The sequence below is a fragment of the Phascolarctos cinereus genome, unplaced genomic scaffold (genome assembly GCF_003287225.1).
Source record: "Phascolarctos cinereus isolate Bilbo 61053 unplaced genomic scaffold, phaCin_HiC Scaffold_4;HRSCAF=312, whole genome shotgun sequence".
NCBI lineage: Eukaryota > Metazoa > Chordata > Mammalia > Diprotodontia > Phascolarctidae > Phascolarctos > Phascolarctos cinereus.
In genome coordinates this window covers 142198407-142221685 of record NW_027555847.1, presented here as the reverse complement: position 1 = coordinate 142221685, position 23279 = coordinate 142198407, and the positions used below count along the sequence as shown (strand labels likewise).

The 23279-nt window shown below is 37.9% G+C and overlaps 2 pseudogenes; both read left to right on the top strand.

Annotated features, from left to right (window-relative positions):
- Nucleotides 1-422: 422 nt before the first annotated feature.
- On the top strand, nucleotides 423-13069 carry LOC110214659 (olfactory receptor 13D1-like; annotated as a pseudogene).
- Nucleotides 13070-14396: 1327 nt separating this feature from the next.
- Nucleotides 14397-22860, top strand: LOC110214502 (olfactory receptor 13D1-like; annotated as a pseudogene).
- Nucleotides 22861-23279: the final 419 nt, after the last annotated feature.

Sequence of the window (23279 nt, the reverse complement as noted above, 5' to 3'; positions counted from 1 at the left end):
AATCATAATCATTTGCATAACTACATTACTCCTCTCATGTTTGGCTTATCAAGAAGAAATTTGAAAGCATCTCCCTGTTCTGCATTTTGTCTGTTGTGCGATCAGTTAAAAGCACCAAATAAGTTGAATTGAATGGAATCATTAGAATATCCCTAAAGCTTTATTTATTTATTTATTGGCTAGGCAATGTGGTAAAGTGACTTGCCCAGGGTCACACAGCTTATGAAGTGTTATGTGTCTGAGGCCGGATTTGAACTCAGGTCCTCCAGAATCCAGAGACAGTGCTCTAACCACTGCACCACCTAGCTGCCCCTTCCCTAAAGCTTTAAAAGTTAACTTTCATACAGTTCCTATATAAATGTTTAAATGACTGCAGGGATTACAAAGATTCCTTAAAGACCACTTTGGGGAAGGTTGTGAGGATGAAGAGTTCAACTTCATCCAGACGCAGTGGTAGATCATTTGAAATCATCCAGGGTCCACAGGCTTCTGTAGGCATTAGGATGGAGATGCTTACATAGTGCTGCTCTCTACTCTAATATCATGGCCTTGCTTTGGGAAGGAAGTATTCTTGAGCAAAGCAATATTTTATGAATGTTTTTAATTACATAGGAAAATCACATGGAAGAAAAGTAATGATATGAACTAGTTTGAGTAAGAACAATTGTCTCTATAAAGAAGGCCAATAGATAGGACACAGAGGCTTTATGTTTATGACTTTGGTGCTCCCTCAAGTCACCAAGACTTGCTTGTTAATGTTCTTAAAGTAGTACCCTTGTGCAAAAACAGGAAGAACACCAGTTCAATAGAGAGGAAAGAATCAGTTTTACATCTCACACTTAAAGGTAAATGAGAATGGTGGGGACTGTTTGGGAAGGATTGTTTTCAGAGATGCCAATGGAAGTGGGAGCTGGGAATGGGACTTTGGCTAGAAATATTGAAAGGCCATGTCAAAATATAATTTTGAACTCAATGACCTTTAAGAGTCCTCTCAGCTCTAAATCTATGATCTTAAAATCCTACATTCCATGATCTTGTGCATAAGACTTGGTGGGAATAATAAAGAAATAAGGAAACTTTTCATGGAAGCTGGAGACAGTTCAAATGAAAAAGAGGAGAGGGAAAACAACAGAAAAGTATGGTTGCTAGAGTAAGAAGAGTTCCATGTCTGAGAAAAAGAATCTCTCAACTCTCTTGCTCATGAATGAACTCCAGAGTACTTTTTGCCAGCTTCCACCAAGTTACTTTGTGACTAGCTTTGGATTCACTTTTAGATGAATCTTCCCATCTATAGAATCATATGAACTCTAAGGTTACTTCTAGTTCCAACCTCTATGTTTTAATGTTTCTCATACATCTATTATTTTACCTTCTATATTCTTTTTTAAAATAGTATTTTATTTTTTCTCAATTACATATCAAGACAATTTTTAGGTGAGGTTTGTGGCTGGTTTGCTGGGACACTTCCTATCCTAGACCACGCACCCCTTTTGCCCAAAATAGACTTTTCCTGCTGATCTTTCAAGTTTCTCAGGCTCAAAGATTGTTTCACCCCATCTTTTTACTGGTTCTGCCATCAAAGATTTGTTTTGTGGTTCTATTTTATGGTTGTTTGGAGGTAAATATGGGAGAATTAAGGCAATTTACTACTTATTCTGCCATCTTGGTTCCTGGAAATACCTTTTATATTCTTATTCTAAGACATTCTTCTACCTTTCTGTTCTATTATTTTCAGTTTTGAGGTTCTTTGAACCCTGCAAAATAATGTCTTCTAATATCCCTGACAATTCTGACATTCTTATTTCTATGTTCCAAGATTTGTTTTAGCTCTAACATTCTATAGATCTATGATTCCAAATTCACTTAAAAAATGGATCTAGAATAAACAAAGCTAAACAGAGACCACTATACATTCATGAGAGAGAAAATAATATGTGTCCCTTCTCTCTTCAAAAATGTGCCTAAGAATGTGATATGTAGATAGATATACACACATCTGAATGAGCTTTATTATATATATGAGATACCTATCTCATATATATCATAGTATATTATGAGAATGTGCTTTATTATCTATATGTGTATGTAGATATATGTATATGTGTATGTACAACATGTATATGTATATGGGGAAATTGAAAGTATGAGTTATTTCATTCTTTGTCTTTATATATCCAAAATCTAGCATAATGCCTGGTACATAACAAGTGATAAATAAATACTTAGCAGTTGATTTGTTGTGTGCATTCCCATGGTTCTCCTCTTCAAACCTCTTCAAACAGTCCTTCCTATATTTTTCTAGCTCTCTGTGGTCTTCCCCTTTCTTACAATTGAATACCTGCCACAGTTGTGTCCTTGACACTTTCCTCTACTTTTTCAGTATACTTTCTCTCCCTGTGATGAAAACCCCAAACTATGTGTCTTCATAGATAAGTCTATAAATGAGATTGCCTCTTTTGACCAGGGAAAAGTATTTAGCCTTGATAAAACTTGTAAAAGAATTTGTAATCAGTACTGGCATTTTAGAGGATGGGGAGATTGCTGACTTCAGAAGGCATAAGTTTATAACAATTGGTCATATAACCTCTAAAGCACAAAATCATGCTACCTGGTTCCACTAAACAATTTATGCTTTTAAACTTCACATGTGCCTCCAGTGTTACATAGCATTGATTTCATTTTTCTCTGCATTTTCCTTAGCTGATGATCTAACACTTCTCTGTTTTACTGAAGTCCCCAATTCTACCCAATCCCTATTCTCAGCAAAACAGCTTGTAGATCCATAGGTTGAGGGGATTTCAGAGGTCATCTAGTTCAGAGGTATCAAACATTCAGCCCATAAGCTGCATTACAGCTGCAATGCTCCCACCAATGGCCAGAACCAAAGTAAAATGTAATTGGGAAATATTTAGCAAAATAAATAAAAATACTATAGAATTTAGATAATGTTAATATGTAGTTTTTTAAGTCAATATGCAGCTTGCAGGGATCCTTATATATACCTTAGTGGCCCCTATTTCTGTGAATTTGACACTACTATTTTAGTCCAACCCTTTCATTTTATGGGTAAGGAAATGGAAGTCCAGGAAGACTGAGTGACTTACCCAATGTCAAAAAAAGAGTAAGTATTCTCAGACCTGTATTGCCCCAACTTCCCTTCTCCATTACTCTAAACCTCTGTCTTCATCTATTTTACCCTTCCCTAGATTTTGAAAAAGCTCAATATCTTGTTTATACTTTAAAAAAATGAATACTATCATTTTCTAATAGCCCTCACTCCATAGAAGACTTCTTTATAAAAAAAAGAAAGATGAGTAAGCAAAACAAACCAACATAGTCCATATCAAATTACACATGCCTCATTCTACTCCTATTAACCAAAACTTTAATACCTAACTTTTCTTCTTCGGTCAAGATTTGGTACTGACACTTTTCTATCTTTTCTTTTACATTATTGAGTCATTCTATATAAATTGTTTTCTTAAGGCTTCCACTTCCGGGAGCCAAGATGGTGGAGTGAAAAGGTAGTCACTCTCACCCTCCCCTATCAACCTCTGAAAACCCAGAAAATATCACCCTAGAAAAAGAGAAACCTGGAACAGCTGAACTAAGAAGAAAGACAGGGAACAGCAGTGCAGCAACCCAGCAAACCAGTTTCCCAGTGGCTCAGCAAAAATAAGGGATGCAGCACTACAAAGGGTCCCAGGCAGATAAGCACCCTGCAGCATTCATCTGAAAGGAGCTGAAAAAAACAACCTAGAGTCTTCCTAAAGTCCCAGTCTTGCTGATTTCAACCCAACACCTCCATCAACCAGGAGGAGATCCTGAAGCCCAGGTGGTACAGCAGCAAACACCAACACCTGGACCTCCAAGTGCCTCAGTGAGGGTGGGGGGAACCAGTGGAAACCAGCTCAGAAAAACACCATGTGCCTCAGCACTCTACCGTAAAGGAATCTCCCAGTGCATTAGCAGAAACAAGGGAGGCAGCATTGCAAGGGACCCCAGGGAGACAAACACCCTGCAGCACCCATCTGAAAGGAGCTGAAGAAAGCTAAAGGAAAGGAAAAGCAGGCAACCTAGAATTACCTGAAAGTTCCAGCCTTGCTGATTCCAGCCCAATATGAGGTAAGCTGCCAGAACCCTACAGCCTCCAATTGCCAACATAAGAGGCCCCAGCACACAAAGCCAGTGACCAAGACCTAGGCTCCCAGCACAAGAAACTTGGGTCAGTGCCTTCTGTTCCCCAGCAGAAGAGCTCAATCTCTTTAAAGGCCAGGGGGAAAAGAAACGATGAGTAAAAAGAAACATACCATAGATTCATATTATGAGAAGATCAAGACAGAAATTCTGAAGAGGACGACATGGTCAACAAACCCACATCTGCAACATCAAAAGGGAATATGAAATGGTCTGAAGCCCAAAAAGCCTTCTTAGAAGAGCTTAAGAAGGATTTTAAAAGTCTAAGGAGAGAGGTAGAAGAGTCCTTAAAAAATGCTATTGGCCAATTGGAAAGAAAGTACACTGAAGAAAACAAGTCCCTAAAAAGCACAATTGGCAAACTGGAAAAAAAATACACTGAAGAAAACAAATTCCTTTAAAATACAATTGGCCAATTGAAGAAGGAAGTACAAAAACTAACAGAAGAAAACAATCTGTTAAAAACTAGAATTGGACAAATGGAAACTAATGACTCTATGAGAGAGCAAGAATCAGTCAAACAGAAACAAAAAAATGAAAAAATGGATGAAAACTTAAAATGCCTCATTGGTAAAACAACCAACCTGGAAAATCGATCCAGGAGAGACAATCTAAAAATCATTGGACTACCTGAAAATCATGATGAGAAAAAGAGCCTGGACAGTACCTTTCAGGAAATCATAAAGGAAAACTGCCCGGAAGTCCTAGAACCAGAAGGGAAAATAAACATAGAAAGAATCCACCGATCACCACCTGAAAGAGATCCCAAATTGACAACGCCAAGGAATATAATAACAAAATTACAAAATTACCAGATGAAAGAGAAGGTGCTGCAAGCAGCCAGAAAGAAACAATTTAAATATCATGGAACCACAGTCAGGATTACACAGGACCTTGCAGCTTCTACATTAAAAGACCGCAGGGCGTGGAACATGATATTCCATAAGGCAAAGGAGCTTGGATTGCAGCCAAGGATCAACTACCCTGCAAAAATGAGCATGATTTTTCAAGGGAGAAGACAGATATTCAATGACATAGGGGAGCTCCAAACCTTCCTCATAAAAAGACCAGAGCTCAACAAAAAATTTGATCTTCAAGTCCAAGATTCAAGAAAGACATAAAAAGATAAATGGGACAGAAAGACACAAAATGTTGTTAATAAGGGTGGACTGTTTACATCCCTACAAGGGAAGATGACACTTGCAACTCTTGAGAACTATATTGTTATTACATCATGTTAAAGGAATACACATAAATGGGGTGGATATTAGTTGACTTTGATGTAATGATAAAAAAAAATCTAATGAAGTGGGTTAAATGGATCCAAGTAAGTGGATTAGTCTGATCTTAGAAAATGTTCTGAGAAAGAAGGAGGCAGACAAGGGTAAATTATGTTACAGGAAAAGACAGAAAATCTTATTACAGCAAAGGGAAAGAAGGGGGGGGAGCATTGTTTGAACCTTACTCTCATCAGATTTGGCTCAAGAAGAGAATAACATAGTCAGTTAGGTATGGAAATCTAACTTGCCCTATGGGTAGTAGGAGGGAAAAGGGGAAAGAAAAGGGGGGGGATGGAAGGGAGGAAAGAAGCAGTGGGGGCAAAGGGGATGAGGGAGGAGGGGGAAAATAGAAGGGAGGAGAGACTGAAGGAAATGGTGGTCAAAAGCAAAGTACTGGTGAGTGGGGGAAGGGAGAGAGGAGAAAGAAAAGCATAAACAGGGTGAAAAAAGGATGGAGAAAAAGACAGATAGTAATCATAACTGTGAAAGTTGAATCACTATCTTTTTTTTCTCTTCTGTTGAATTTTGTTTCCTCTTTCTGATGGTTCCTCCCATTGGTTTAATTTTTACTTACAACTTCACTAATGAGAAAACATGTTTAATAGAGAAGTAAATGTATAGCCTATATCAGATTATGCACCATTTTGGGGAGGGAGGTAGGAAGGAAGGGGGAGAAAAATTTTAAATTGAAAAGCATATGGAAGTGATTGTTGATAAAAAAGTGATTGTAAATCAAAACAAATTAATAAAATATGGAAAAAAGGAATTGTTTTCTTGATTCTCAATCTCTATCTTCACTCTTGACATGCAACATCAGTTCATATGAGTCTTTCCAAATTTCTCTGAATTTTTCGTATTCATAATGTCCTATGGCAAAAGTATATTTTATTATATCCATTTACCACAATTATTTTTCCTACTACTACTTGATAAGCATCATCTTATTATACTTCTTTTCTTTTAATTATTGCACAAAAATAATGCTACAATCATTTCTTTATAGAATCATAAGTGTAGGGCTATATACTTTTCAAAATGTTTCTTCCATCTCTGAGGTATGTGGCAATTGTTCTTCAGTTGTCTTTCAGTCATGTCCAATTCTCTATGAACCTTTGGGGTTTTCTTGGCAAAGATACTGGAGCAGTTTGCCATTTCTTCCTCCAGATTATTTTACAGATGAGGAAACTGAGGCAAACAGAGTTAAGTGACTTGCCCAGGGTCACACAACTAGGAAATGTCTGAGGCCACATTTTAACTCAGAAAGATGAGTCTTCCTGACTCCAGGCACTGAATTCTATCCACTGTGCCACCTAGTTGCCCATATGGACAGTAGTGTTATTGTATAGTTCACTGATATTTTTTGCATAGCCTCAAATTGTTTTCAAGAATAATTTGACAAATTAATAGCTCTAACTGGTCAAACACTCCATGAGTGCATCTGCTTTCTGACAGTCTCTCAAATGTGTATCATTTTTATGGTTGTCATCTTTGATGTTGTAATTTGTATGAATGAAATGAATTATATTAATTTGCATTTTTCTTATGATTGGTAATTACTGGTATTCTTTCTCATGCTTCTTCATAGTTTGTATTCATCTTTCAAAAGGTCTCTGTTTACATCCTTGAATTGCTTATTTATTGGAGCTTGGCACCTGTATATCTTTGTATATATTGAATAAATTTTCTATTTGTCTTGGGAAACTATCTTTATTATAGATACTTGTTATGAAAATCTTCCCCAGTAGACGCTATTCATATTCTAGTTGCACTGATTTTATTCACTGTATTCAGAGGAAGAAGTATCCATATTTTTTGTCAAGTTTAAATTTTCTCATATTTTTCATCCTGCCTGATTCTATTTCTTCAAAGACCCTTCTTCATCAATCAACCTTCTTTCCTCAGTCTCTCCCTTTCTAGGGACTCCATTGCTCCTTTCAAAGATGTTCCATTCTAGTTTATTTTTTTTTAAAAGGTAGCATTCTACTCTTATCTCTCAATTTATCACTCCTCTCCTTGAAAAAGCCTTATGTATTTATTGCTTTTATTTACTCTTTTCCCATTCACTTCTCTGCCTGGGAAATTTGGCTTCTAACTCTGCCACTCAACTGACATTATTCTTTCAAAGGTTCCCAATGACACTTAATTGCCAACTCTGATGAACAATTCTTAGTTCTCATCCTTCTTGATCTCTCTGAATCATTTACATAATTGACTACATTCTTCTCTGAGATAATCACTCTTTCTTGAGTTTCAATATTGCTGGATTGCTATGTACATCCCACTCCTTTAATGTGAATGTACCTAAGGCTTTTACAAAGAATCTCTTATTTTCTTTCTAAACACTTTCTCTGAGTGATCTCATGAGCTCAGAAGGATTCAGTTATCTTTTATATTGAGATGACTTCCATATATACATATATGTGTGTATAGATGTAGCCATACTCTTGCTTTTGAACTAAGCATCTTCAACTGGATGTACCACAAGCATGTCCAACGTCAAATTTCCAAAGCAGGACTCATCATCTTATACCCTAACCCTTCCTCCAAACCTCCATATTTCTAACAAAGAACCATTATCTTTCTATTCACTTAAGTTGCAAAACTGAGCTCTTTCATCTCTTTCAGGCCTTATATCCAATCTATTGTCAAGTCTTGTCTATTTTGTTCCATATCTCTCACAGCTATTCCCTTATCTTCATTCCATTATCTTCATGAACCACAATCCTGGTTCATGCCCACTTCACTTTTCTCCTGGGCTTTTGGAAGAGCCTCCTAACTGAACTCCAAGCTTCTAGACTCTTCTCCCTTTAATTGACTCCCTACACAGTTAGCAAAATAGTGATACCAAAACCTATTTTATCATACCACTCCATGTTTCAGTAGCTCCCTATTGCCTCTAGGACAAATTAAAAACTTCTCAGTATAGCATTTATTGGCCCTCACAATCTGGCCATAGCTTGTCTTTCCACCTTTTTGGTTTACTGAACATTATTCCTCGCCTTGACCCTGTTTTCAAGTCCATTTGGCTTATTTCCTGTCACCTGAACTCAGCACTTAATCCCCTAGCTCTGCCCTTCTATAGGTTTTCCAGGGTGCCTGGAATGCCTTCCTTCCTTCTAGAAACCTTGGGAGTTCTTCTGGGCATGTCCTATTGAAAGCTTTTGCTGATTTACTTAATTGTCACTGCTTTCTCCCAGATCCCCAAATTATCATATAATTATATAACAATTTGCATATTAAGTCCTTCAGGTAGAACAAGGGTTTCTTGAGGGTTGGGCTTATTTTTCATTATGTCCTTTCATGCTATTTATTATTCTTCATGTACCTAGCAAAGTGCCTTGAGTATTGCTGATCTTTACTAAATATTTCTCAGACTGTCAAACTTCAAGAAAGTATCATCTCTGCCACTTGTCTCCATTTCTTCATGACCTACACATTCATTATGCCCCTGTAATCTAATTTCTTTACCAAAACTGTTCTAACATCACTAATAATAACCCTAGTTAGATCCAAAGGCCTTTAATCTATCCTAATCCTATTTAACTTTGTGCAACATTCAACACTGTCAACCACCTCTTCCTATTAGATACTCTTTATTCTCTCCATTTCTGAGCTGCTTCACTATCATCCTTCTCTTACTTCTTTGAATAGTTCTCTTTCTCCTTCATTAGCTCTTCAAGCTCTTTGCTACTCTTACATGTATGTTCCCAGACATTAAGAGCTTGACTTTATCCTCTACTCTCTCCACTTTCTCTGCAGTAACCTCATCTAACCCTGTGTATTTAGTCTCTATATAGATGATTCCCTAATTGTTATCTCTTCCACCAACATTGCTGCAGATCTCAAGTCCCATGCCCTTTTGCCCATTAGATATCTCCATTATGTTACTCTAAATTCAATATATTGAAATTTTAACTGTTCAGCTTCTCCATCCAAATATTACTCCTCTTCAAATTAAAAAAAATAATAATTATGACACCACCTGGCCAGAAAATGAGGCTTGAAAATTTGGCATCCCCTATGATTCCTCCTTCCCCTTACGTCCCATATCTGGTCAATTAACATATTCTGTCAGTTCTAGCTTTGAACTACCACTCTCATCTGCCATCTCCTTTAGAGTACTCTATTATCATTCCACTTTTGGGTATTTATCATCTCTTACCTAGAGTACTATAATAACCCTTAATTAATCTGCCTCTGTTTCTTTTGTCTCAAATCTGTCTCTATAACTGGTGCCAAACTACTTTTCCAACTTTCCAACCCTCATCTTGGCTTATTTACTAAAAAAACAAAAACAAAACCAAAAAACTTTTTTTAAAAAATTGCTTGTTGAATTAATTTTTAACTCTTTGGCCTTCTGTAATCTAATTCCAACCTACCTGTCCAGTCTTATCTAACACTACTTGTTATTTTAAAAATATTTTCCATTCTGGACAAATGGAACTACATACTCTCCCCCATTCTCATCCTGCCACCAATACCACTCCCATCTCACTTTTATTGTTCACTCTGTCCTCCACACCCAGGACTGATTCCTCTACATATTTCTGCCAATTACAATCCATCTCTTCCTTCAAGGTCTAATTCTGTTGTATCTTCATCCAAAGAGTCTGTAAGTCTTCTCATCTCACTAAGTAAGTGCTACATACTTCCCCTAAAATAAAGGTGACATGCTATAGAATGCTTTCCATATCCTAATTTCTTAAATCATCAGGCACTCCTTTCAAGTATTCTATATGATTAAATGTATTACAACACACCAAAGGCAAAAAACCCCCAATATCCACATTGCTCATTTTAGTTTCCTTTTTCAAGATGGACTCAGAAATATGGCAGTTATCAGTATTTAAGCACATAATCATTTAAAAGGTTTCTTAAAGCAATTGGTCTGTCTTGTAAGGAAAATATCAGAAAACTGGCTTTCTGATTTTAGCCTGCAAACCAATACTGTTTTATTCTGTAGATCCATACCTCCATTGTAAAGCATATTGGAGATCTGCTGCATATTGGAGTGGAGAATAATCCTAAGTGCTACAGTCACATGCTAGATACACATAAAAGAGCTTTGACAATGTACAAAGTACATGAATCAATGCAGGGTAAAGAGAGCAAAATCAAAAGAATCAAACACACATGCCTGCATATTATATAAACATATATATCTACAACATATATATATATATATATATATATATATATATCTCCATATTGATGACTGCCATTCAATTCAAGACAACAACAACAGCAACAAAATCATGTTATAATATTGATATACATATTTTGATCAAAAGATAATTAGTAAGGGGGCAGCTAGGTGGCACGGTAGATAGAACTGGGCCTCGGAGTCAGGAGGACCTGAGTTCAAATCCAGTTTCAGACCAGACACTTGACACCTACTAGCTATGTGACCCTAGGCAAGTCACTTAACCCCAATTGCCTCACCAAAAAAAAAAGATAATTAGTAAATAACAGAAGTTACAGAGATATACAATTATTTATAATTTCTTAAGGTGTTTGTTATTTGTTGTTTGTGCTTTTAAATTTTACACTGAGAGCTCTGATTTCTGTATGAAATTCACTAGTAACTTTTTTCTTGAATAAATTTTGTTGTTCTTTTAAATCATTTTGTGCTACCTCTTGTTCTTGTTCCATCATATCTAGATTGTCCACTGGATTCTCTCTTTTATCTGATCGTACTGTTTTCTTTTCCTTCATATTATATATATTTTAGTGTGCTTTAGTTTTTCTTTGTAGGATTCACTGATCCTTCTAATTTTATGTTTCTCTTCGTTAATGTTTTCTCTGTATGTTTTCTCTCTGGTTCACCTGTTGTGAACTAGGCTTTCTTTCTTGGTCTTTTGGTCATTCAGGCTTCCTCATATTTCCCATAATTTGACTTTTGAAATCCTGTTTGCTCTTTGGTTTCTCCATCTTCTATCACTGCACAAACTCCTGAGGCCAGGCTGCTTGGCCTGGGATATATGAGGGTTGGCCAGACTTCACTTCCTGTCCTGAGTAATTTCCAGGGGGTAGTAGACTGGGCCAAGCTATATTGCCATTCTCTTTTCTCTCAGGCCTATACTATGATGCTCCCCTCTGGTCTATGGCTACAAACACAGTCTTCATCTTCCTTCCTGATGCCTTCTTCCACCCTAGCCCATCTATGATCTCCCTTTCCTTTGAATGGCTTGCCAGAATTAGCGCTTGAGGTAAGCGGAAGAATGAAAGGTGATGACAGGGTCATTTCTGTAGAGTTCACTTGCAGCTGTATCCTGAGTCACAAGTCTGGAAACTTATTTTTCTTTACTGATATGAGGATATAGAATCGTTATGACTGAGGACTCTGAATCAATGTTTGAAAATTTTAAGTCATCTGGTGTTAATTCATAGATTTTTACCTACAATGGGAAGTGTCTTCTATGAATTCAGTAGTCACTCAATATCTGGCCTATAACTTTGTTTTTTTGAAATTTGTCAGGAGCTGAAGAAGCTTCTAGAACGTAGCTACCTTGGCATCTACCTATTCATATTTGTTTCATACTACATGAGTGCTTTTATTTTTCTCTTTGTTTATGCTATTTATATATATATATATATATATATATATATATTTAAACACTTGTACTTGTTAATGTAAATCATAGCAAAAATCATACTGGAAAAGGGAAAAGGAATATTTCAAAGTATGAATTTGATTACGAATGTTACTATTATTCACCGTTACAAATAATTTAAACTTCTTTGAGCTGTGTCCTTTCCTAAATTGTGCAGTTAAGAAAGATCAAATGACATGGAAAAGGGAAATTTCACAGCAGTGACTGAGCTTTTTCTGGTTGGGTTTTCTCATTACCCAGGCCTCCAGCTATCTCTTTATGTGTTCTGCCTGGTGATGTAACTGGTGATACTTTTGGGAAACAGCATCCTCATTATCATCAGCATCCTGGATCCCCACCTTCACACCCCTATGTACTTTTTCCTTGGGAACCTTTCTTTTCTGGATATCTGCTACATATCCTCCTCTATCCCTCAAATGCTGATGACTGTTATGTCTCAGAGAAAATTCATCTCCTTCATTAGATAAGATTGGCCTGCAGTTTTCTTGTTGCCATCTGCAATCCTTTAAGATACACCATCACCATGAACAAGGGGGTCTGTGTGCAGATGGCTGCTTGAACCTGGATTATAGGGTGTCTGAACTCTTTGGCACAAACTGTCCTTGCTATGATGATGCCTTTCTGTGGGAACATAATTGTGAAATCCTGGCCCTTCTCAAGCTTATCTGTGAAGACATCTCTCTCAATGTATTCATCATTACAATGGTAAGTATTGTTTTCTTAATCATACCTCTGCTAATCATTTTCTTCTCCTATATCTTCATCCTCTCCACCAGCCTGAGGATCAACTCTAGTGAAAGGAGAAAGAAAGCCTTCTCCACCTGCTCAGCCCACCTGACTGTGGTGATCTTGTTCTATGACTTAGCCCTTTTCATGTGTCTGAAGCCCAAGTCCAAGGACACAAAGACATCTAATGAGCTTATTGGTCTGTCCTATGGAGTCATCACCGCAATGCTGAGCCTATTATCTACAGCCTAAGGAACAAGGTGGTGAAAGGGGCTATTGAAAAAGTACTGATCAGAAACTTGTACTTGAAAAGAACATGAAATACTGAGGCTGGTAGCAGAGTCTGTTTTGTTTCTTGGACACTGTCCTTGGTATTCAAGGATAATATTGCTCTACTTATGAAAGGTATCAGTGTGGCTACAAAATGTAATGTGCGATTCTACTCCTTTCCATAAGACATGCATGTACCTTATTTGAAATACAATTTCTCTCCATCGTTTCTTATTTTACATGCTCTGCAGCTGTGCAATCTCATTGGGGTTTACAATACCTTTAATTAAAATAAATCACACACACACACACACACACACACACACACACACACATACACACAAACTGAGCTCTCATGTGCTGACAGATGTGAGGGAAAGATTGTTTCTACTTCCAAATGCCAGATCCAGTAGAATTAACAAAGTGGGCAAAACATGAGCTTTCTGCATAATGATACAAATTATATTTATATATTATTATGTTTCATACACATTTACTAAACCACTACAATGCATAATACACTGAGCTTGGTGGAATAGATATAAGGATAAAAAGACTTGGCCCCTGACTTCAAGGAGCTTATAGTAGAGCAGGAATCAGAATCATGGGATCTCAGATTTGAAAGGGGTCTTAGAGGTCTTATAGACCAACTCAAGCCTGGTTCCAGCATCCAGTCTATACCATATTCAATAAATGATCATCTAACCTCATGTGAAGGGAAATAGGCCACTATAAGGCAGTCCATTCCATTTTCAGATAGTTTTAATTATAAGAGAAGTTTTCCTTACATCACACTTGACTTTCAGGAGTGTCCTAGAGTTATTTCTGGTTCTGCTATTTAAGGTGAAGAAGAACGTGCCTAATCTTTTATCCATAGTACAATTCTTCACACATTTGAAGATATCTTTCCTGTGACCTGTTAATAATATTTTCTTCCAACATAATATCCTCATTTCCTTCTGAAATGAGAATCTGGCTATGAGCCCCAGTCCTTGTGAGCAGGTATAGCATCGCTTGGGTGATACAATCTCCATGTAGATTGGGAGCAGGCATGGACAATCAGCACCTGTTTCAGGTCTGCTTGCCATGGGATGAAGATGATTAGCTGCATAACTGGAACTTGTGGAAAGGAGGCATTCAAAAGGCACCAGTCTAGCAGAACCAGATCTCTTTCAAAGGACTTCTTCCTGACAGGTGGCATTCTGGGGAGACAAAAGATAAAATGCTCTAAGTGGAGAGACCTGATGATGTGGAACCTTGAATGTAGTCTGTGATTATGGGCCTCAGCTTTTTATTTTAAATGAAGGAGATGGGAGGCTATGACCATATGATGGTCATTGAAAGGTCAGGTGAGTGAGCCACAAGGAATTCCAAATACAGAGTCAGAGCTAGGTTTTATAGCCAGTGGATTCAGTGTGGAATCCATGAGGAGTAAGGATTGACTTCAGAACTCAGACCAGTGATAGCTGAGCCAAGTAGCTTACTTAGCAACAATGCCAAATTTAAATATTAATTGGGTGGGACAAACAAAATGTAAAAACTGTATAAAGTCTGAGACCACCTTCACCCAGGGTCTGAGATAGTAAAGGGGCAAAACATCCTTGAAAACTTGGCAGGGAGAGGAATAGAGGGGTAATATTTATATTATTCTTCTTGCTATATTTTTCAAGTAAATAACCTTTTGTAAAAGCTCATCAATGTTAATTGGTTAAATAGCCCTGACTATTCCACCATTAGTTGAAAGTAGACAAGATTACACTAGAATGAGAATTTGAATTGATAGCATTCAAAAAAGGACACCTCCAACCCACTAGAACCCTGAGAGAAAGATACAACTGGCCTGCTTCTAGGAGAATGAGGCTGAGATACTAGCTACTTCAATCAGTTCTCATATGGCATGACCTCAAAGTCCAACATGTTGCTCTCTTTTCCCTGGAAACACTCATACTTTTTAATATTCTTCCTAAAATACATTGTTCAGATCTTTAATACAGTATTCTAGAGGTGAATACTATATTCAGAGTAGAGTAGGATATTGTGCTCCTACCATTCTCTGGTCTTAGTCACCATATTTCTTTAACACTACCTTAATGTGAATTGTGAGACGTTGGTAGTGTATCTCCCACAATCACAACTTAGAGTAAGCCTCTAAAAGTGCACTAGAAAGACAGTGACAAGGAAAACTAAAGAGAAACAGCTCTAAGTTCCTCCATTTAGTCTATGACTGCACAAAAACTATGAGGAAACTCTGAGTAGAGATCAGCCAAGGTAGGTAGAAAGCAAAGTATGCAAACATAGATACACAGTAGGCAACAGGGCCAAACTAGCACCCAGCCTATGGTCCAGCTGGACCAGGAGATCATATCAGTACTTAGCACAGGGCCCACCCCTAAGCCTCAGCAGGACACAGGGTGAGACTAGCACACAATACAAGAACATCTTTGCCTCAGATATGAGAGGGGGAAAAGGGCCAGATCAGCACCAAACATAGGGCCCAGAAATCCTAGGCCTTACTTATACATGAGACAGAGCCCTACCAGCACCCAGAACAAGGTGCAGCTCAACTCTCACAAACTTTTTGGATCTCAGCTCTGTCATTCCTGCATATTATCTCTTCCTCCAATTTGACATCATTAACAAACATAATAAGCTTTCAAGGTGCTGATAAAATATTGAAGGTGATGGGGCTAAAAGCAGGGTTTGGGGGCATTCTACTAGACCTGCCCTACAGGTTAGTAACAATCTAGTAATCATCTCTCATTAAGTTCAGTTCTTCAGTCATCAGTTCTGCATTCATCTAACTGGATTTTCCTTCAGTCCACATCTCTCCATTTTGTCCACAAGAAAACTGTAGGCCAATCTCATCTGCAAGTTGATGTTTAGTCATTTTTCAACCATGTCTGACCCTTCACAACCCCATTTGGGGTTTTCTTAGCAAAAATACTGGAGTGATTTGCCATTTCCTTCTCTAGCTCATTTGACAGATGAGGAAACTGAGGCAAATAAGGTTAAGTGACTTGCCTAGAGTCCCAAAGCTAGTGTTTGAGGCTGGATTTGAACTCAGGTCTTCCTGAGTTCTCCAGGCACAGTGCTCTATCCACTATGACTCCTAGCTGCCCACCATTAATATAGATAGTCTGGACTGGAAGCTCAGATGTTCATAGGAGTGTGTGTATGGAGCAGAGCAGGGCATTGGGGAGTGGGAGGTCAATTCATACATGAAAACAATAATAGATTTGATCCAGAGTCTTCCACAGGTACCAATATCTAGAGGTGTCAAAGAAATATTGTATTGGACCGGAAATATCAAAATAATTGCATCATTCTCCAAATACTTGGCTAGAAGAAACTTGGGCATGTCTTCCTGTTTTGCATTTTGTTTTTGTGTATGTGTGTGTGTCATCAATGAAACCTACCTATTAAGGTTGATGTAATTAAGTTGTTAGGACTTTATCCCTACACCATACAAAGGTTGCTAACTTCCACACGGTTTCTACATATCATTTTAAATTACTCCAGGGATTACAAAGAGTTCCTAGGAACACTGAAGACGAACAGGGGTGGGAGGGTGAGAAGAGGCATTTACATCCTTTGTAATGTTCCAGGGACCACAGATTGAAGCACACGTTTACTAGAGATGTGGAAAAATAGCGTTCCTGTTTATACAAGGTATTGTCATGAGACTGGTAGAAGTTGTAGCATCTTGTTGACTCTGCCAATGTTTCACAGCACTCCCGAATGGTAAGAGTCTGACTCTTTTTTTCATATGATATCATAGGATCAGCTTGGGGGGGGTGTTGTAAGCTACCTTAAAAGCGAGCAATTGCTGCTATAAACAGGACAGGGAGATAGTGTCTGGGACCATGTCTCTGTGTTTCGTTCTAGCTCGAGCCATTTTTGGAAATGTGTTTAAAGTTATTCCTTTGTTCAGAATGGTGAGAGAGCATCAGCTAAGTTGGCTTAAGAGGAGAGGGCTTGGATCTAACCCAGAGAGGTAAATGAGAAGGGTTGCAAGTACCTTGGGAAGGATAATTTTCAGAGATCGAAAAACAGAAATGGGAGTTGGGAATGCAGCTTAGGAAAGTAATGTTGAAATGGAAAGAAATATAAAACAGGTGGGGCCAGTTGAGAAACCTTGATAGAGATGGTCAAGCTAAGTGGTGGCACAATGGACAGGGTTGGACTTTAAATCAGGAAGACATGAGCTCAAATTCTGTCCCAAATACTTGCTAACTGTGTGGTTCTGACCAAGTCTGACCAATTTCTCAATCTCAGTTTCCTTGTCTATAAAATGGGGATAATGACAGCACCAATCTCCCAGAGTTGGTGTAAGGATCAAATGAAATAATATTTGTAAAGCACTTTGAAAATCTTAAAGTATTATATAAATGCTAGCTAGCCATTATTAAACTGAAAACCAAAGAGAATCCTTCAAGATGCATTTTGCTTCAGTGGGAAGAACATATTGCTGACAATTAGTTCCTCATGTCACTTATTCATGAATGATTACAGTATCAGTTCAAGCTTTATTAGGCTCCATCTAGCATGTTTGGTGATGATCCATCCCTATACTCTCTGCTACTCAGGTCTCTCTTCTAGGAAAATCAGGGCTTTGGGCTTATAAGATCGTAAAGATTCATCTTAGCTCTCACATTCTCTGTTCATTCTACTAATATTCCCAAGTATTTATTATGTTCTGGATTCTAAGATTTCTTGAACACTGACATTCCAAATTCTATTTTCTAAGGTCCCATCTAGCTCTGATGCCCTTTCATGTTCTAGTTTCTAAGGTCCCTTATAGCTTTTAAGATCTGTTTTAAAAGTTATTATACTCTAAATATTCCATAGTTCAGTGATTCCATATTCATTGGATTCAAGACAAAGGTAGCTAAGCTAGAAGCCACATTGCATACGTGTAAGAGAAAAATATTCTCCCACACTTGCTTCTCTCTTCTAAAATGTTTTCAGTACAGTGCTGTGTTAGTAAATAATAAATAAATCAAAGAAATAATATGGGAAAGTGGGATTAGTTGATAAGGTAGGTAGTAGAGGACTTCATTTGTATATCTATGAATGAAGCTGTCTCCTTGACCCAGTGGAAGAATGGGGCTCGAAAGTATCGTGAAGTTCAAATGAGATAATGGATTTGTACTTTGCAAATATTAAAGTATTCTATAAATGCCAGCTTTTGTTATTAGTCTAGAATCACCAGGTCTCAAGTCTGGCAATTATTTCTTTCCCTGAGCTTTCTACTACACTTCTGCTTAGCTCAAGCATGGTTTATAGAAGGATCCCTGAGTGTGCTGGTAAATATTTATTTTATTTTTATGTTTTGGCTAGGCAATGGGGTTAAGTGACTTGCCCAGGGTCATACAGCTAGTAAGTGTCAATTGTCTGAGGCTGGATTTGAATTCAGGTCCTCCTGACTCCAGGGCTGGTGCTATATCCACTGTGCCATCTAGCTGTCCCCTGTGCTGGTAAATATTTGATAAATGGGCTGGAGGGTGGGGGCAGGGAGAATATATACAATTTTTAGCTTAATCTGCATTAAAATTTTTCTTAATTCTAGACAATCAACAAAATATTCAAGCCCTGATTTGCAGAGTTTGTGGATTCCTGAGGTGTAAAGCTCACACTAAAAACTTAACAATGGGTTTTCATAATCAGATTAGATTTGGCTCCAGCTTATTCTTGGAAAGGCAGGTTAAAGCTTGTAAAGGAACTTGTTGTGACCCATACTGCAACAGACAAAAGGTCTGCCCTTGACAAGAAGGGGCCATACACAGAAAAGTAAGATTCAGAAAAGAGTAAAGGCATCTTTTGCTCAGTGATAACAACCAATGAAAAGTGGGCATATAGAGAAAGTTTAAGGTAGAGAGGTAGGAATTTGAGAAAGTAAAGTTAGGAAGATTTTTCTGGTTGCTTAAATAAGAAGTAGAAATGGGTGCATTTGAAATATAGGCATAATTACTTTTAGTGAACAAAAGGAGATGATTCGTGTAACATATTCTTTTTTCTCTTTTTTATGTAAAGTACTCTTGAGAATCTTAAAGCAAAATGTAAATGGTAGCTATTCTTCATTTAAGTAATCAGTTGATTTAATGGCAACAGGAACTCATTGGATTTTTTAATTAGGGATTTTCCTAGTCATTTACAAAGACATTCTAGCTATTCAGCAAGTGCTCTGGACTTGGACTTACCACTTGCTAATTGTGTGATCTTACAAAACTTGGTTGACCGCTCTGAGCCTCAAGTAACTGACTCGCAAAACATGAATAATAGTAACAATCCTGCCTCTCTCACAGGGTTATTATAATATCATTTTTAAATGATTAAGTGCTGTATACAAATGTAAGTTCTATTTATTAGCATTATGTGAGGGGCAGCTAGGTTGCTCACTGGATAGAGCACTGGGCCTGTAGTCAGGAAGACCTGTGTTTAAATGTGGACTTTACTAGATGTATGACCTTGGGCAAGTTAATTAACCTCTGTTTGCCTTAATCTACTTCAGGTGGAACTGGAAAACCATTCCAGTATCTGTGCCAAGAAAACCCCACAGATAGTACTGGCAGTGATATGGTCCATGGGGTCATGATGAGTTGGATATGACTGAACAAGTAAAAAATAACAAATCCTTATGTGAGCTGGCCCATATCTAGGAAAACAAGTATTTTATTTTGTGATGACAAGCAGAGTCATATCTCTTTGATCTCCTTCTACTACACACTCTATAGCACACATTGTTTTAAAATGTTTTCTTGATGTTCTTTTTCTTTATATCACTGTCACTTCCCACTAAGTTCTTCTTCTGTTATAACCCTTTCTTATAACATAGAAGTAGAATCAAACAGAAAAAAATTGGACGCATTGGCCAGCACAGCCAATTGGCTTTTCCTTCCTTTCTGTCCTTGTGCCCTTGGTATAAATGCCTAGCAGCAGTTTTCTTAGTCAAAAAGGATGAAGGGTCAAAGAGATATGGGATAATACCTAGAAGAGGTGGTAGGATCAGGTGAAAGATTTTTGAAGACAAGGAGACGAGGCTTGCTTACAGGGAGCTGGAAAAGAATTAATAGAGATAAAAGATTAGAGAGAGAAAGGGACTGTTAGAGGGGACAATCAACCAGAGAAAGTGGTATGAGCTGGTATCAAGTTTGCATGGAGAGTGGCTTGCCTTAGCAAAAATAAGAGTCACATTTGCATGTGAGCTAGGGGTAAAGGAAGAGAGAAGGAGTTATCCAAGGCTGGCATTTGGCAAGGCATTACTGGTGGCAAGACAAGGGAGCAAGGCATTTAAGTGTAAAGAATAGTTAGAGTTCAAAGTAATTCACCAAGGGATCAAGATTGGGAAGGGAAGAAAGTGCATCCTGTGCAGAGGTGATGAGTTGGAAAAGACCTAAGAGGTGTAGAGTAATATGCACGGGAAATGAGTAATTTGAGGAATTGAGATGTTAGCGTACTGAACTAGTACATACGTGTGTGTGTGTGTGTGTATGTGTGTGTGTGTGTGTGTGTTAAAGTCCATTAGAATCATGGCAAGAGTTGAACTAGAAAGAGTGTCCACGAACCAGGAACTGAGCTTACTGATGAAGTATAATGTCCTCAGAGTAAATAGATAATAGTCATCAGAATCTGGATTGGGTGATAAATCTGAATAAAAAGAGCTTCACAAGAGGAAAGGTCACTAATTGATAGTACTGGAAAGTGGCAATGGGGATCAAGGAGTATTCCCACCCCACCCAGTGAGTAGGGGAAAAAGGTATGAGTGAAAATGCAACCAGTGCTGGAAAAGATAACCAAAGATGCTGGATCATCACCGGGGAGCCAGGTCTTAGTGGCTGCTACAAGATGGAAAGAGTGAAAAAGGAAATAGTGTAAGACAAAAGCTAATTTATTGATTCTGAAGTAGTCATTCCAGACAACAGAGTAGATGGAATAGATAGAGATGGAGTAGAACATTTGGGGGTTAGAGCTGAGAGCAATTGGAGGGAAGAAGAAGGCATTTGGATCTGAACACAAACGGCCAGGGTGTCTAGATCACTGGGATGAGAAAAGTGCTACTAGGTATGAGTATCCTAGCCTCTGAGGAATGAATCCAGGCAAATTATAATGGTTTGAAGAAAGGACAATTGATCATGGCAAGTGATCAGACTGTTCCAAGCCCTCTCTTAAGGTTTAAGCTCACAGCAAGAGGTGATATGGGGCCTAGGGAGGTCGCATAGGAAAGTAAAAAATAATTTTGGACTAGCAGTCAGGAGGCAAGAATTGTCACTGCAAAGAACTAGATGGGCAACCCTAGACAATAACTTAACTTCAGATTCCTTAGTATCTTCATCTGTAAAACAGAGATTATAAAGCTTGCCAATGACAAGGCACGTTATGACAGTCAGTTAAGATGATAAATGTGAAAAGATTTGAAAAAGTCCAAAATATAGGAAGTCATGTGGAGTGAAAAAAGCAGAATCTGAAGACTAATACTTAAAATTCAATGAAACAACAATACTAATAAGTTGATATTCACACAATGACTAAAGTAAAAAGAAAAGGACAAAGGAAATGAGGATTATGTAAGTCTTTCTCATGAAAGGTAGTTTCAGTAAAGAACAGAAATTATACACATATGAAATCATTAACCAGCTCTGTTATGTGTTTGCATGAGTTTGAATTACTATTTGTCTTAGTAATTTTTGGTCATATACTTGAAAATCTGTACCTGTTAATGGAAATCCAAATAAAATTAATACCAACCAAAGGAAAAATTAAAAGTGCAAAGTGCATATGATATAATGTAAATCACTGTTACTGCTCAGTCCCATTGCTATGACCATATCCTTTCATAGCTTCTACAGATGACACAGAAAAAATACTATAGACAAGGGAAATTACACAGCCATAACTGAGTTTTTTCTGGTGGGGCTTTCTCATTACCCAGGCCTCCAGATAACTCTTTATGTGCTCTGTTTGTTGCTGTACCTGGTGATCCTATTGGGAAATAGCATCATTATTATCAGCATCCTGGATCCCCACCTTCATACCCCTATGTACTTTTTCCTTGGGAATCTCTCCTTCCTGGATATCTGTTATACATCTTCCTTCATTCCTAAGATTCTGATTAATTTTATATCTGAAAGAAAATCCATCTCCTTCACTGGGTGTGCCCTGCAGATGGTTATTTCTCTTAGATTGGGGTGCACAGAGTGCATTGTCCTGGCAGTGATGGCCTATGACAGGTATGTTGCCATCTGCAATCCCCTAAGATACACCATCATCACAAACAAAGGACTCTGTGCACAGTTGGCAGCTTGGACCTAGATAGCAGGATTTCTGCTCTCCCTGGTACAAACTGTGCTTGCCATGATAAAGCCTTTTTGTGGGAACATCATTGATCATATTACCTGTGAAATACTGGCCCTTCTCAAGCTCATTTCTGTAGACATATGTCTTGATGTGTTTATCATGACAATTGCAAGTATCATTATCTTAATCACTCGTCTCACACTCATTTTTATCTCTTACACTTTCATCCTTGCCGCTATCCTGAGAATTAATTCTAGTGAAGGGAGGGAAAAGGCCTTTTCCACTTGTTCAGCCCACCTGGCTATGGTGATCTTATGCTATGGCTTTGCCCTTTTCGTGTATATGAAGCCCAAGTCCAAGAACACAAAGACTTCTGATGAGATCATTGTGCTTTCCTGTGGGGTAGTGACCCCAACAAAGAGGTGAAAAGAGCAATGAAGAAAGTTCTATTCAGAAACCTGTTCTTACAGAAAATATGACAATTTTCGAGGTTTTAAATTCCCTTCTTTCGGGGCAGCTAGGTGGCGCAGTAGATAGAGCACCGGCCCTGGAGTCAGGAGGACCTGAGTTCAAATCCGGCCTCAGACCAAACACTTGATACTTACTAGCTGTGTGACCTTGGGCAAGTCATTTAACCCCATTGCCTAACAAAATACAAAAAAAAAGGACTAAATTCCCTTCTTTTGTGTGTGAGTATGGGGGAGATTTATTTCTTTGTATCCAAAGATAGCACTGTTATTCCTGTTATCATGTAAGACTGTATTGGCAAAGCCAAATTTGTGATTACTACTCTTCTGCATACACTTTACATATTTCTGAAAGATATCTTACCTCCACTGGTTCTGCTACTATATGGCCTCTGGATATCGCTACTTTATATCCTGGGGTTTAAATATTT